This window comes from Megalopta genalis, unplaced genomic scaffold, assembly GCF_051020955.1.
Source record: "Megalopta genalis isolate 19385.01 unplaced genomic scaffold, iyMegGena1_principal scaffold0051, whole genome shotgun sequence".
In the NCBI taxonomy this organism is placed as follows: domain Eukaryota; kingdom Metazoa; phylum Arthropoda; class Insecta; order Hymenoptera; family Halictidae; genus Megalopta; species Megalopta genalis.
The window spans coordinates 165,001-177,500 of NW_027476120.1; the positions used below are offsets into that span (position 1 = coordinate 165,001).

The 12,500-nt window shown below is 37.6% G+C and overlaps 2 non-coding genes across 2 annotated transcripts; both read right to left on the minus strand.

Moving 5' to 3' along the window:
• Positions 1–634: 634 nt before the first annotated feature.
• On the minus strand, positions 635–789 carry LOC143261430 (5.8S ribosomal RNA). Its single transcript, XR_013035558.1, has one exon. It is a non-coding gene; the product is annotated as a 5.8S ribosomal RNA (ribosomal RNA).
• Positions 790–2,116: 1,327 nt separating this feature from the next.
• Positions 2,117–4,037, minus strand: LOC143261416 (small subunit ribosomal RNA). The gene has a single exon (XR_013035544.1). It is a non-coding gene; the product is annotated as a small subunit ribosomal RNA (ribosomal RNA).
• Between the last annotated feature and the right edge of the window lie 8,463 nt (positions 4,038–12,500).

The window sequence follows — 12,500 nt, forward strand, 5'->3', positions numbered from 1 at the left end:
TAGCCATCGATACAATTCGTACACAAATGTGTCGTACGAAGAGAGAGACTTTTTTTCCTCTGGCAACATAACGGTAAGAGACATCCTTCCACACTCATAGGTTCCACTCCCTGGGGCTATGATATATATATATACATATAAATTCAAATTCGAAGCAACGGTCACAATTCTACTCTATATTTTTGCGGGTTATGTGTTCTTTCGTTCAATTTCTTTCATGCGTTCGTTCGATCTCTGTACACAGTCTTCACATAGGACAGACTCGTGTAGTACGCTTTCGTGGGTTAAACCCATCTCGTTTCATTTCAGGCGACGTCGGGAGCGCGTTGAAAATGTACCAGTGAAATCTCGATAGTTCTACGGATACGAATCGTCCCGAAAAAGATTTTGTCACCGCTTCGAAGCGGTGTTTCAGACGGGCGGACGTATATAAAACATATACGACACACGACACCGCCTTCCACACTCACGCTAGTTCGAACACGATTTCCATCTCTCTCGAAGACTGTTAGACGTACGTAAAATTTCTCAATATTCATAGGACCGCGACAAACGCCGACGAAGCGCCCATCATTCGCTCGTACGTATATAGGCAACAAGTGCCATCAACGCAAGCAGTTTATAAGTACGTAAACGACCCTCAGCCAGGCGTGGTCCAGGAATTGTATCCGTGGACCGCAATGTGCGTTCGAAATGTCGATGTTCATGTGTCCTGCAGTTCACACGTTGACGCGCAATTAGCTGCGTTCTTCATCGACCCACGAGCCAAGTGATCCACCGTTCAGGGTAATTTTTCCCTTTTATTCTCTCATATATATAATGTGTATTTGCTATCCACCACATTTTTGTGTTATATTTCGGAACAAGCCGATACCCGAAGAGCTCCAACCAGCGCGCGAAGGAGATTCGGGAGTCGTCGTACAACGACATAATTGTCCCTTAAAGAACGAGATATTTCCGTCGAAACCATATATATATGTACGAGCAAATCCAAAACCACTGTTTTCTTGCAAGTTCGACGGTCGGAGCGAATAGAACATTGAAAAGCCTTCTATCGAAGAAACACAGAGAGTATATCACCTCCAAAAACGACGGGGATATGGATATTCAAACTGGACAATTATCAACCCGATACTGGATTCGAAAAGTTTCTCTCTCCTTTCGTCGTTATTTACACCGGACGGACTCACGGCCGGCTCTAGCTGGGTGTCATATATATATACGTCCCACGCTCATGCTGCCACTAGCGCGCAACAGAGTAGGGTGTCAATGACAACGACACAGCATTGAAACGAGCTACACAAGCCGGTCTCTCTTGATACCAATGTAAACGAGCATTAAGTTATCTTCAGACTGCCCGATATTTTCGTCCTTTGGACTTTCCCAACGATTCCTTTTTTTCTTTTTTTTTTTACACCACAGCGAAGACTTGAGGAAGCGTGATTAGCACGCTCGCATCCCTCCCTGTCCTACTACAACTGTGTGTGTGTGTGTAAAGAAAGAAAAAAGAATACATTGGCTTTCTCTCTATCGAGAAGATGGCCTACGCAACGCAGATCAAAGGCCTAATACGTGTAATATAATACGCGTCTGGCCGTGTATAAATCACGCACGAATGATCTGGTCGGGCCCAACTCTTCTCGTACGCTTATTTTTCCGTGTTGGGGCACTATCATAAAATCACACAAACCCCAACACGTGTGTGTCTTGGAAGGAAGATGGCCTACGCAACGCAGATCAAAGGCCTAATACGTGTAGTACACACGTCTGCCGTGTAAATCACGCACGAATGATCTGGTCGGGCCCAACTCTTCTCCACCACACCACATCCCAACTTTGTACATTTTTATATATTTTTGTGCGTTGGGGCACCTTCATAATCACAAACCCCAACAACACATATATCTCTCTCTCTTTGAAAGATTTGTTGTGGCCTACGCAACGCAGATCAAAGGCCTAATACGTGTAGTACACACGTCTGGCCGTGTAAATCACGCACGAATGATCTGGCGGGCTCAACAATATCTTTTTTTTTTATATGAATTCTTATCCACAAACTAATCGAATTCATTTTCTCTCCTCCTCTCCTCTCTCTTTGAGATATATTGGAACATTGTAATGATCCTTCCGCAGGTTCACCTACGGAAACCTTGTTACGACTTTTACTTCCTCTAAATAATCAAGTTTGGTCATCTTCCCGGCATCATCGGCAATGCCGAAACATTGCCGCGCACCAGTCCGAAGACCTCACTAAATCATTCAATCGGTAGTAGCGACGGGCGGTGTGTACAAAGGGCAGGGACGTAATCAACGCGAGCTTATGACTCGCGCTTACTGGGAATTCCTCGTTCATGGGGAATAATTGCAAGCCCCAATCCCTAGCACGAAGGAGGTTCAGCGGGTTACCCGGGCCTTTCGGCCAGGGAACACACGCTGATTCCTTCAGTGTAGCGCGCGTGCGGCCCAGAACATCTAAGGGCATCACAGACCTGTTATTGCTCAATCTCGTGCGGCTAGAAGCCGCCTGTCCCTCTAAGAAGATTTGTTTGTACGTTGGTAGTAAAAACCCCACCGGCAGAAGCCGAGAGCCTTCGAGATACCATAATTACGTCTATTTAGCAGGCTAGAGTCTCGTTCGTTATCGGAATTAACCAGACAAATCGCTCCACCAACTAAGAACGGCCATGCACCACCACCCACCGAATCAAGAAAGAGCTATCAATCTGTCAATCCTTCCGGTGTCCGGGCCTGGTGAGGTTTCCCGTGTTGAGTCAAATTAAGCCGCAGGCTCCACTCCTGGTGGTGCCCTTCCGTCAATTCCTTTAAGTTTCAGCTTTGCAACCATACTTCCCCCGGAACCCAAAAGCTTTGGTTTCCCGGAAGCTGCCCGCCGAGTCATCGTAGGAACTTCGGCGGATCGCTAGCTGGCATCGTTTATGGTTAGAACTAGGGCGGTATCTGATCGCCTTCGAACCTCTAACTTTCGTTCTTGATTAATGAAAACATTTTTGGCAAATGCTTTCGCTTCTGTCCGTCTTGCGACGATCCAAGAATTTCACCTCTAACGTCGCAATACGAATGCCCCCATCTGTCCCTATTAATCATTACCTCGGGGTTCCGAAAACCAACAAAATAGAACCGAGGTCCTATTCCATTATTCCATGCACACAGTATTCAGGCGAAGGTAGCCTGCTTTGAGCACTCTAATTTGTTCAAAGTAAACGTACCGGCCCACCTCGACACTCAGTGAAGAGCACCGCGATGGGATATTAGTTGGACCGCCCCGTGAAGAGCAAAGCCCACCGGTAGGACGTACCACATAATGCCAGTTAAACACCGCGAGCGATGAACCGACACTGTGACACACAGATTCAACTACGAGCTTTTTAACCGCAACAACTTTAATATACGCTATTGGAGCTGGAATTACCGCGGCTGCTGGCACCAGACTTGCCCTCCAATGGATCCTCGTTAAAGGATTTAAAGTGTACTCATTCCGATTACGGGGCCTCGGATGAGTCCCGTATCGTTATTTTTCGTCACTACCTCCCCGTGCCGGGAGTGGGTAATTTGCGCGCCTGCTGCCTTCCTTGGATGTGGTAGCCGTTTCTCAGGCTCCCTCTCCGGAATCGAACCCTGATTCCCCGTTACCCGTTACAACCATGGTAGGCGCAGAACCTACCATCGACAGTTGATAAGGCAGACATTTGAAAGATGCGTCGCCGGTGCTATAAGACCATGCGATCAGCACAAAGTTATTCAGAGTCACCAAAGCAAACGATGGACGAGTGTAAACACCCGCCACCGATTGGTTTTGATCTAATAAAAGCGTTCCTACCATCTCTGGTCGGAACTCTGTTTTGCATGTATTAGCTCTAGAATTACCACAGTTATCCAAGTAAATTTTAGTACGATCTAAGAAACCATAACTGATTTAATGAGCCATTCGCGGTTTCACCTTAATACGGCATGTACTGAGACATGCATGGCTTAATCTTTGAGACAAGCATATGACTACTGGCAGGATCAACCAGGGAACTATACAATATGTATATATAAAATGGACAAAATTTAAATCCTTTTCCATCGTCGCCTGTTTCATATATATATGTCAGGTCGACACACCACTTTTCTCTTTCAAATATGTACAAGTTTTGCCACATTCCGCGCTTGTAACATATCTTCTTTAACGCTCAATTTCTTTCATTTTTCTACCATACAGATATTTTACCGTACGCCCAAAAACGTACGTATTATATTTTTGTTCTATCATAAAATCACATTTTTCTACGTACGCCAGCTTCGTACGTTTCTATCTTTGCCTTCATAAAATCACAAGATAATTTTATCTTCAAGAGTCTCGCTATTAACATCTTGTAAGATAAATGTACGTCCCAGCTAAAACGTACAAATACTTCAAGTTAAGTAATAATATATCATCGCTATTGACAAATTTTTAAGATCCAAGACACAGTTCTCTCTATATGTTTTAATATTTTTTATGTACTCAAATATATTCAAAGGAAAAAGTACATGGGTGATGCCATAGTCGTGGAAGCGCGTACGCTCACGCTGATCTTCTGACCGCCGGAAGCACGAAACCTCTGATCTGGGCAAAATCGGCAAGCCGAGGAAGAACGGACAGGACACATGCTGGACTGGCGAGAAAGCGTGTTCTTCCGCTCGCGCTAGGCATTTCGATTTCTGACACCTCTTGATTTAAAAAATCAGTTTTTTGATAGTTTTCTCTCTCCACTGGGCTATTCATTTTAGCCACAGTTTTCAATTGGTACGATTTGCTTCCAAATCTTACAGATGCATTTTAAAAAATTTTTCCATCGCTCGGACAGAAGAGTCGATTGCTCAGTGAGTACGAGTATACATACAAAGTGCATACGGGTAACCAACCCCGTAGGGCTTGCCACATATGGGCCATTCGGTCAAAGACACCGACCCGTGGCCACGCTGTGTGGAGAAAAGTCCGTAACGTAAACGGCACGAAACAGTCAGGACCGAAGCCCCGAAGGAGCTCTGAGACAGCTTCTCGACCGAGATCGTAGAATTGGCCCAAAACCCGCTCTGCTCCGTCCGCCTCGCACGGACCGTGTATCTCTTATAGATACCGAACGGCCGGCAAGGACGCCGGCGCCGCCGGCCGAATAGCACGCGCGCTTATGAGTGTAAACCGCCGCGGCAACAGACCGCCCGGCCGTGCTGTTGTAACATAGCGCGTGAACGAACGAAAAAAAAATTTATAGTAAACATTAAAATAAATTACATTACCGTAAACTAGACAAAAAATTACACATTTTTTCCCAATATGAAAATTTTCACAAACTTTTCAAAGTCCCATCGCATCGAGTAAACTTTTTTAATAACGCTTCCGCACGATTCTAAATGCTTAATCCATATGTGAAATCGTTCACTGATCACGAATATCGTATTTAAAAAAATTACAAAAATTTATTTTTCAAAATAATCAAAAAAAACCGAAAAATCACAAGAGTAAAGTACCATTATTTTAAACAATATGTCGTTCTAAATGCTTAATCCCTATGTAAAAAAGTTATCTAAGCAAGAATATGTAATTGAAAAAAATTAGAAAAATTTATTTTAGCCGTAAATCGAAAATAATGGGGACACCGGAGCTGTTCGAAGCGCCGAGACGCGCCGCGTACGCCCGAATATTTTCAAAGTCCCAACGTACCGATCAAGAGTAAAGTACCATTTTCCTACATTAGATTTCGTTCTAAATGCTTAATCCCTATGTAAAAACGTTAGTTAAGCAAGAATATCGTATTTTTAAAAAAATCTAATGATAGGATTTTCCAGAAAATTGAAAAAACCGAAAAATGTCAAGAGTAAAGTGCCATTTTCTGACATTAGATTTCGTTCTAAATGCTTAATCCCTATGTAGAAACGTTAGTTAAGCAAGAATATCGTATTTTTAAAAAAATCTAATGATAGGATTCTTCAGAAAATTGAAAAAACCGTAAAATGTCAAGAGTAAAGTGCCCTTACTTTAAACAATGTATCGTTCTAAATGCTTAATCCCTATGTAAAAAAGTTATTTAAGCAGGAATATGTTATTGAAAAAAATTAGAAAAATTTATTTTAGCCGTAAATCGAAAATAATGGATCGAGCGAATCGGTCGATTGCGCCGAGACGCGCTATGATGCAACAGACGAGCGATTGGAACGCCCGAATATTTTCAAAGTCCCAACGTACCGATCAAGAGTAAAGTACCATTTTCCTACATTAGATTTCGTTCTAAATGCTTAATCCCTATGTAAAAACGTTAGTTAAGCAAGAATATCGTATTTTTAAAAAAATCTAATGATAGGATTTTCCAGAAAAATGAAAAAACCGAAAAATGTCAAGAGTAAAGTGCCATTTTCTGACATTAGATTTCGTTCTAAATGCTTAATCCCTATGTAGAAACGTTAGTTAAGCAAGAATATCGTATTTTTAAAAAAATCTAATGATAGGATTTTTCAGAAAATTGAAAAAACCGTAAAATGTCAAGAGTAAAGTGCCCTTACTTTAAACAATGTATCGTTCTAAATGCTTAATCCCTATGTAAAAAAGTTATTTAAGCAGGAATATGTTATTGAAAAAAATTAGAAAAATTTATTTTAGCCGTAAATCGAAAATAATGGATCGAGCGAATCGCTCGATTGCGCCGAGACGCGCTATGATGCAACAGACGAGCGATTGGAACGCCCGAATATTTTCAAAGTCCCAACGTACCGATCAAGAGTAAAGTACCATTTTCCTACATTAGATTTCGTTCTAAATGCTTAATCCCTATGTAGAAACGTTAGTTAAGCAAGAATATCGTATTTTTAAAAAAATCTAATGATAGGATTTTCCAGAAAATTGAAAAAACCGAAAAATGTCAAGAGTAAAGTGCCATTTTCTGACATTAGATTTCGTTCTAAATGCTTAATCCCTATGTAGAAACGTTAGATAAGCAAGAATATCGTATTTTTAAAAAAATCTAATGATAGGATTTTTCAGAAAATTGAAAAAACCGTAAAATGTCAAGAGTAAAGTGCCCTTATTTTAAACAATCTATCGTTCTAAATGCTTAATCCCTATGTAAAAAAGTTATCTAAGCAAGAATATGTTATTGAATAAAATGAGAAAAATTTATTTTAGCCGTAAATCGAAAATAATGGGTCGAGCGAATCGCTCGATTGCGCCGAGACGCGCTATGATGCAACAGACGAGCGATTGGAACGCCCGAATATTTTCAAAGTCCCAACGTACCGATCAAGAGTAAAGTACCATTTTCCTACATTAGATTTCGTTCTAAATGCTTAATCCCTATGTAGAAACGTTAGTTAAGCAAGAATATCGTATTTTTAAAAAAATCTAATGATAGGATTTTCCAGAAAAATGAAAAAACCGAAAAATGTCAAGAGTAAAGTGCCATTTTCTGACATTAGATTTCGTTCTAAATGCTTAATCCCTATGTAGAAACGTTAGTTAAGCAAGAATATCGTATTTTTAAAAAAATCTAATGATAGGATTTTTCAGAAAATTGAAAAAACCGTAAAATGTCAAGAGTAAAGTGCCCTTACTTTAAACAATGTATCGTTCTAAATGCTTAATCCCTATGTAAAAAAGTTATTTAAGCAGGAATATGTTATTGAAAAAAATTAGAAAAATTTATTTTAGCCGTAAATCGAAAATAATGGATCGAGCGAATCGGTCGATTGCGCCGAGACGCGCTATGATGCAACAGACGAGCGATTGGAACGCCCGAATATTTTCAAAGTCCCAACGTACCGATCAAGAGTAAAGTACCATTTTCCTACATTAGATTTCGTTCTAAATGCTTAATCCCTATGTAAAAACGTTAGTTAAGCAAGAATATCGTATTTTTAAAAAAATCTAATGATAGGATTTTCCAGAAAATTGAAAAAACCGAAAAATGTCAAGAGTAAAGTGCCATTTTCTGACATTAGATTTCGTTCTAAATGCTTAATCCCTATGTAGAAACGTTAGTTAAGCAAGAATATCGTATTTTTAAAAAAATCTAATGATAGGATTCTTCAGAAAATTGAAAAAACCGTAAAATGTCAAGAGTAAAGTGCCCTTACTTTAAACAATGTATCGTTCTAAATGCTTAATCCCTATGTAAAAAAGTTATTTAAGCAGGAATATGTTATTGAAAAAAATTAGAAAAATTTATTTTAGCCGTAAATCGAAAATAATGGATCGAGCGAATCGGTCGATTGCGCCGAGACGCGCTATGATGCAACAGACGAGCGATTGGAACGCCCGAATATTTTCAAAGTCCCAACGTACCGATCAAGAGTAAAGTACCATTTTCCTACATTAGATTTCGTTCTAAATGCTTAATCCCTATGTAAAAACGTTAGTTAAGCAAGAATATCGTATTTTTAAAAAAATCTAATGATAGGATTTTCCAGAAAATTGAAAAAACCGAAAAATGTCAAGAGTAAAGTGCCATTTTCTGACATTAGATTTCGTTCTAAATGCTTAATCCCTATGTAGAAACGTTAGTTAAGCAAGAATATCGTATTTTTAAAAAAATCTAATGATAGGATTCTTCAGAAAATTGAAAAAACCGTAAAATGTCAAGAGTAAAGTGCCCTTACTTTAAACAATGTATCGTTCTAAATGCTTAATCCCTATGTAAAAAAGTTATTTAAGCAGGAATATGTTATTGAAAAAAATTAGAAAAATTTATTTTAGCCGTAAATCGAAAATAATGGATCGAGCGAATCGGTCGATTGCGCCGAGACGCGCTATGATGCAACAGACGAGCGATTGGAACGCCCGAATATTTTCAAAGTCCCAACGTACCGATCAAGAGTAAAGTACCATTTTCCTACATTAGATTTCGTTCTAAATGCTTAATCCCTATGTAAAAACGTTAGTTAAGCAAGAATATCGTATTTTTAAAAAAATCTAATGATAGGATTTTCCAGAAAATTGAAAAAACCGAAAAATGTCAAGAGTAAAGTGCCATTTTCTGACATTAGATTTCGTTCTAAATGCTTAATCCCTATGTAGAAACGTTAGTTAAGCAAGAATATCGTATTTTTAAAAAAATCTAATGATAGGATTCTTCAGAAAATTGAAAAAACCGTAAAATGTCAAGAGTAAAGTGCCCTTACTTTAAACAATGTATCGTTCTAAATGCTTAATCCCTATGTAAAAAAGTTATTTAAGCAGGAATATGTTATTGAAAAAAATTAGAAAAATTTATTTTAGCCGTAAATCGAAAATAATGGGGACACCGGAGCTGTTCGAAGCGCCGAGCGCGTCGCGTACGCCCGAATATTTTCAAAGTCCCAACGTACCGATCAAGAGTAAAGTACCATTTTCCTACATTAGATTTCGTTCTAAATGCTTAATCCCTATGTAAAAACGTTAGTTAAGCAAGAATATCGTATTTTTAAAAAAATCTAATGATAGGATTTTCCAGAAAATTGAAAAAACCGAAAAATGTCAAGAGTAAAGTGCCATTTTCTGACATTAGATTTCGTTCTAAATGCTTAATCCCTATGTAGAAACGTTAGTTAAGCAAGAATATCGTATTTTTAAAAAAATCTAATGATAGGATTCTTCAGAAAATTGAAAAAACCGTAAAATGTCAAGAGTAAAGTGCCCTTACTTTAAACAATGTATCGTTCTAAATGCTTAATCCCTATGTAAAAAAGTTATTTAAGCAGGAATATGTTATTGAAAAAAATTAGAAAAATTTATTTTAGCCGTAAATCGAAAATAATGGATCGAGCGAATCGGTCGATTGCGCCGAGACGCGCTATGATGCAACAGACGAGCGATTGGAACGCCCGAATATTTTCAAAGTCCCAACGTACCGATCAAGAGTAAAGTACCATTTTCCTACATTAGATTTCGTTCTAAATGCTTAATCCCTATGTAAAAACGTTAGTTAAGCAAGAATATCGTATTTTTAAAAAAATCTAATGATAGGATTTTCCAGAAAATTGAAAAAACCGAAAAATGTCAAGAGTAAAGTGCCATTTTCTGACATTAGATTTCGTTCTAAATGCTTAATCCCTATGTAGAAACGTTAGTTAAGCAAGAATATCGTATTTTTAAAAAAATCTAATGATAGGATTTTTCAGAAAATTGAAAAAACCGTAAAATGTCAAGAGTAAAGTGCCCTTACTTTAAACAATGTATCGTTCTAAATGCTTAATCCCTATGTAAAAAAGTTATTTAAGCAGGAATATGTTATTGAAAAAAATTAGAAAAATTTATTTTAGCCGTAAATCGAAAATAATGGATCGAGCGAATCGGTCGATTGCGCCGAGACGCGCTATGATGCAACAGACGAGCGATTGGAACGCCCGAATATTTTCAAAGTCCCAACGTACCGATCAAGAGTAAAGTACCATTTTCCTACATTAGATTTCGTTCTAAATGCTTAATCCCTATGTAAAAACGTTAGTTAAGCAAGAATATCGTATTTTTAAAAAAATCTAATGATAGGATTTTCCAGAAAATTGAAAAAACCGAAAAATGTCAAGAGTAAAGTGCCATTTTCTGACATTAGATTTCGTTCTAAATGCTTAATCCCTATGTAGAAACGTTAGTTAAGCAAGAATATCGTATTTTTAAAAAAATCTAATGATAGGATTCTTCAGAAAATTGAAAAAACCGTAAAATGTCAAGAGTAAAGTGCCCTTACTTTAAACAATGTATCGTTCTAAATGCTTAATCCCTATGTAAAAAAGTTATTTAAGCAGGAATATGTTATTGAAAAAAATTAGAAAAATTTATTTTAGCCGTAAATCGAAAATAATGGATCGAGCGAATCGGTCGATTGCGCCGAGACGCGCTATGATGCAACAGACGAGCGATTGGAACGCCCGAATATTTTCAAAGTCCCAACGTACCGATCAAGAGTAAAGTACCATTTTCCTACATTAGATTTCGTTCTAAATGCTTAATCCCTATGTAAAAACGTTAGTTAAGCAAGAATATCGTATTTTTAAAAAAATCTAATGATAGGATTTTCCAGAAAATTGAAAAAACCGAAAAATGTCAAGAGTAAAGTGCCATTTTCTGACATTAGATTTCGTTCTAAATGCTTAATCCCTATGTAGAAACGTTAGTTAAGCAAGAATATCGTATTTTTAAAAAAATCTAATGATAGGATTTTTCAGAAAATTGAAAAAACCATAAAATGTCAAGAGTAAAGTGCCCTTATTTTAAACAATGTATCGTTCTAAATGGTTAATCCCTATGTAAAAAAGTTATTTTAGCAGGAATATGTTATTGAAAAAAATTAGAAAAATTTATTTTAGCCGTAAATCGAAAATAATGGGGACACCGGAGCTGTTCGAAGCGCCGAGCGCGTCGCGTACGCCCGAATATTTTCAAAGTCCCAACGTACCGATCAAGAGTAAAGTACCATTTTCCTACATTAGATTTCGTTCTAAATGCTTAATCCCTATGTAAAAACGTTAGTTAAGCAAGAATATCGTATTTTTAAAAAAATCTAATGATAGGATTTCCCAGAAAATTGAAAAAACCGAAAAATGTCAAGAGTAAAGTGCCATTTTCTGACATTAGATTTCGTTCTAAATGCTTAATCCCTATGTAGAAACGTTAGTTAAGCAAGAATATCGTATTTTTAAAAAAATCTAATGATAGGATTTTTCAGAAAATTGAAAAAACCGTAAAATGTCAAGAGTAAAGTGCCCTTACTTTAAACAATGTATCGTTCTAAATGCTTAATCCCTATGTAAAAAAGTTATTTAAGCAGGAATATGTTATTGAAAAAAATTAGAAAAATTTATTTTAGCCGTAAATCGAAAATAATGGATCGAGCGAATCGGTCGATTGCGCCGAGACGCGCTATGATGCAACAGACGAGCGATTGGAACGCCCGAATATTTTCAAAGTCCCAACGTACCGATCAAGAGTAAAGTACCATTTTCCTACATTAGATTTCGTTCTAAATGCTTAATCCCTATGTAAAAACGTTAGTTAAGCAAGAATATCGTATTTTTAAAAAAATCTAATGATAGGATTTTCCAGAAAATTGAAAAAACCGAAAAATGTCAAGAGTAAAGTGCCATTTTCTGACATTAGATTTCGTTCTAAATGCTTAATCCCTATGTAGAAACGTTAGTTAAGCAAGAATATCGTATTTTTAAAAAAATCTAATGATAGAATTTTTCAGAAAATTGAAAAAACCGTAAAATGTCAAGAGTAAAGTGCCCTTACTTTAAACAATGTATCGTTCTAAATGCTTAATCCCTATGTAAAAAAGTTATTTAAGCAGGAATATGTTATTGAAAAAAATTAGAAAAATTTATTTTAGCCGTAAATCGAAAATAATGGATCGAGCGAATCGGTCGATTGCGCCGAGACGCGCTATGATGCAACAGACGAGCGATTGGAACGCCCGAATATTTTCAAAGTCCCAACGTACCGATCAAGAGTAAAGTACCATTTTCCTACATTAGATTTCGTTCTAAATGCT